A 3770-nucleotide genomic window follows, 5' to 3' on the forward strand; every position below is an offset into this window, starting at 1 on the left:
ATATTTTTGCTCCTGAAGCAATCATCCCTTTAACCTTGATGCTCTGACAGGGAGCTGATAGCCACTTCAGAGGGAGATGGGTGGTGACAGCCATCCGGGGCCAATTAGAGCCAGTGGGACAAACACGGAGGTTCCTGGTTGTCCCTCGTCAAATAATTGTGACTGGCATGTTTCAGGTTGAGAGTTTAGATGTTTGCGTGCTTGCTAGGTCACCTGCCTGTCCTTAACCCATTCTGAGCACTATATTTAGTTTAATATGAAAAAGATGCCCACATTATATGTTTCTGATTAAGTCTGGAGTCAGTGATCACCGAGAATGGACATACATGCCTGCAAATATAGTAACAACCTTAGGCTTCACTCTGGTAACGCACCACTGTCGGTCGTCTCCCAGAGTACATGGGCATTGTTCTAGATATGCTACGGTAACTCAGCGGCATCTGTATTAGCAACTCAAATGCAATGAGGCTCTTTGACACAGTTTACAGAGAAAATGTCCCATCGCAAAAGGTCCGGAACATCCAAAAATGTGTCTAAGTTGCTTTATGAATTAGTGTGATATATATGAAGTAGCAAGTAGCTTTATCAACGTCTGCATGTAATCAACAACTGACTGCCAATCAAATAAAGAAAGTAACAATTCATAAACAACAATATTTATTGTCTATCACATTGAACTATACAGATATACAGCAAATACTGTGGATTATGTGTGATGTTTCCTCTCGTGCTGCATTTAAAATAAAATAGATAAAATAAATAAAATTAGCTTTTGAAAATATGTGCATCTTAAAAGTGCATTACTTTTATGATAAAATAAATCATTTTCGAGCCTGAAACCTGAAAAACAGGCTCGGGGTTTAACAGGTTCCGTTTCACATCATGACTTAACAGTTTCAGACGATTATAGAACAATATCAGTCTTTACACATCATAACAATTGAACAGTTTTAAGGTTTCTCTTTCTTTCCCTTTATATTGCAGTCCCTCACTCACTTTTTTTAAATTCAGTGCGAGAATTGAGCTTGAGCTTGTCCTGCCAGGAGTTTGTAAATCTGGGCTGAAATGGTGTGAGGGCCATTCTCATACACATGCAGGTGCTCATTGGTTACAGTGGTGCAAACACAGGTATGGTGAAAAAAGAGAGAACTATTCGAAGCAGAAAAAAACAGCGTAATATATCATCTGACAAAGGCCTGTGCTATAATGCTTCAATTAACTGGCTATTCTTTATAATATACTCAGATCAATAGGAGACAGAGATGTTAAGTTATAAATCAAGGGTTTTTATTATTATTTACAGCAGGGGTGGGGAACCTTTTTCCTTTCAATTTTTACAACATCCTCCGAGGGCCATACAAATGATTGAACTCAACCTCTGCTTAAAAATACAAAAAATCACAGCCCATTCATTTCTTCTTTCTTTCATGCTGTGCAAAGAAAAAGCAACCTCTTAATCCAGAGATCTCACCATGACTCACGTAGCAGCATGCACGGTTGTGGCATGACCACCAAAACAGAAAGATATGGACACAAGATGTATGCAAATGTTTTAGTATCCTATCCATGTGAACATGATTTAAGTGGGGGGGACCTAACCTCCTCTAGGAGGGTCCGGGGGCATGCTCCCCCGGGAAGATTTTTTTTAAATATTGAAGTTGAAAGCATCAATCTGGTGCACTTTGAGAGCAAAATGAAGAGATCTATGGATTCATCTTTCAACACCCATATCAAACAGAACTGTAAGCAGATTTTTCTTTTTGGATATTTTACAAATCACTCCCCTTTTAAACTCTATTCTTGTTATTTTTAACAACTTTTTTGTTACTGTCATATAGTATTTTATACCTGTTTTTTTATTTAGTCTCATTAATAAATATAATGATCATATCAAGGTGTGCCTGAACCTCACTGAGCTGAGGTTATTTGAGCCTCTCAGGAGAGAGCTCTCTTCCACCTGGTTGTAGAAAAGCTCTTTAAATTCGTTAGCATAGCTAGCTAACCAGATGCTAATAACAACAGATCGCCACTGTGCTTACAACTAAAGACACAGCCACGCAAACACTGCGGCGTGGCTCCTTATGGGTACTGCAATATTTGAAGAGCTGGAGCGGCGTTGGTGCTCTCCGTCAGCACTCATTTCAGACGAGACATATACCACGTGAAGACACGTTACGCTCGTGTTGTGTCAAGGAAACTGTCCTTGGCCAGGAAAAACAGGTACTCGCTTGTTTAATTATTTTTGCGGTCTAGATTTCTTCTTTTTTTTTTTGAATTAGTCGGACTGACGGACTGACGGACATTTAATACAACTAATGATTTTAAACATGGGTGGTTAATAAAATATAAAAACGTAACTTATTGAACTATCTTGGATTTGTTGTAACAACATCAACAAAAATGTCCAATAATTTTCTTTGATGAAGATGAGACCCAACAGCAACTTTTGTAGTAAGTAGAGCACATACTGGTGCTGGGTCTGATGGTTCTATTGTATAATATTAAGCAGACTGGCGACACAGCGGGGTTTCCTTGGGCACTAGCCCATGTTGGTATGAATATGAATTTGGCAACTAAAAAATGTTTTCTCTTAATTTCAGGCTGCCAACCTCACACCTGTCCAGGGACTATGTGTAAGACAGCCAGGTATACGACGCCATGAACACACAAGGGAAAGGCAGGGTATAGCTAGTGTACCCATGGGCGTAATTTCCACTGGGGACAGGGGGGACATGTCCCACCCACTTTTCAAAATCCAGTTTGTGTCACCCCCCACTTTTCAAATGTGTTTTTTTTTTTTTACGCAAGTGGTCATCGTCACGGAGGACTGCGCTCCTGCCACACACACACAGACGCTCCTCCGTGACGATGACCACTTGCGTAAAAAAAAAAAAACACATTTGAAAAGTGGGGGGTGACACAAACTGGATTTTGAAAAGTGGGTGGGACATGTCCCNACCTACGGATACGGAGTACAAAAAAGGTAGGTGTCACTCCCTGATCCTACAGTCCGTCGGTCCGGCTTCATGCTCGACTAGGTCCTACCCCCCGTCGCCCGTCGAATGCCGCACCCAAAGTACTCCGCCCAATTTCCACCACCTTCGGAGTTCCCCTGAGAGCGAACAAAAAAATACCACCGCCAACTTCTTCTAGGCGACGGTGGAGAGGCCTCTTACTACCCTCGACCGGACGCACTGCAAGACCCGCGACTCGTCGTAGGTCTCGGTCGTGGGGTTGCAGTAGGTGGACCTTCTCACGTAGGACGTCCTCCCTGCGTCAACGGGTCTCCTACTTGGTGCCTTTCGAGGCGAGATGGACCTCCCACTCCTCCGACCCAAACACCCAAGCCACACCTACTCAATCCTCGCGTTTAGCCAGACATCAATTTGTGCTTTTTAGACAGCAACTTTTATCAATGTAATCGGTTGGAAATCGAACGCCACCACTACACTTCAGGTGGGGGGGGTTACATTGGTTGGTGATTGGCTAAATGGTTACACAAGCCAAAACATTGTTATGACATCATAAAGTGGCCAAAATCTGATCAGCTCATTTTCAGACAGGTTTTTATATAAATGGATCAGGACAAAAAGAGAAGGAATATTTTTGCCTGAAACTTTCAGAATCTCTTTACACAGAGGAGACACATGTTTATGTATGAAAGACATGAAAAAATAAATTAATAAGGTGAACTTTAAGTAAAAAATCAACTAAAAAATCAACTAAAAAGTTAGTTTAGTGTTCTTTCCAATAACAATTGACCTATTAAT

The sequence above is a fragment of the Notothenia coriiceps genome, unplaced genomic scaffold, assembly GCF_000735185.1.
Source record: "Notothenia coriiceps isolate Sejong01 unplaced genomic scaffold, NC01 NC01_scaffold00024667, whole genome shotgun sequence".
NCBI lineage: Eukaryota > Metazoa > Chordata > Actinopteri > Perciformes > Nototheniidae > Notothenia > Notothenia coriiceps.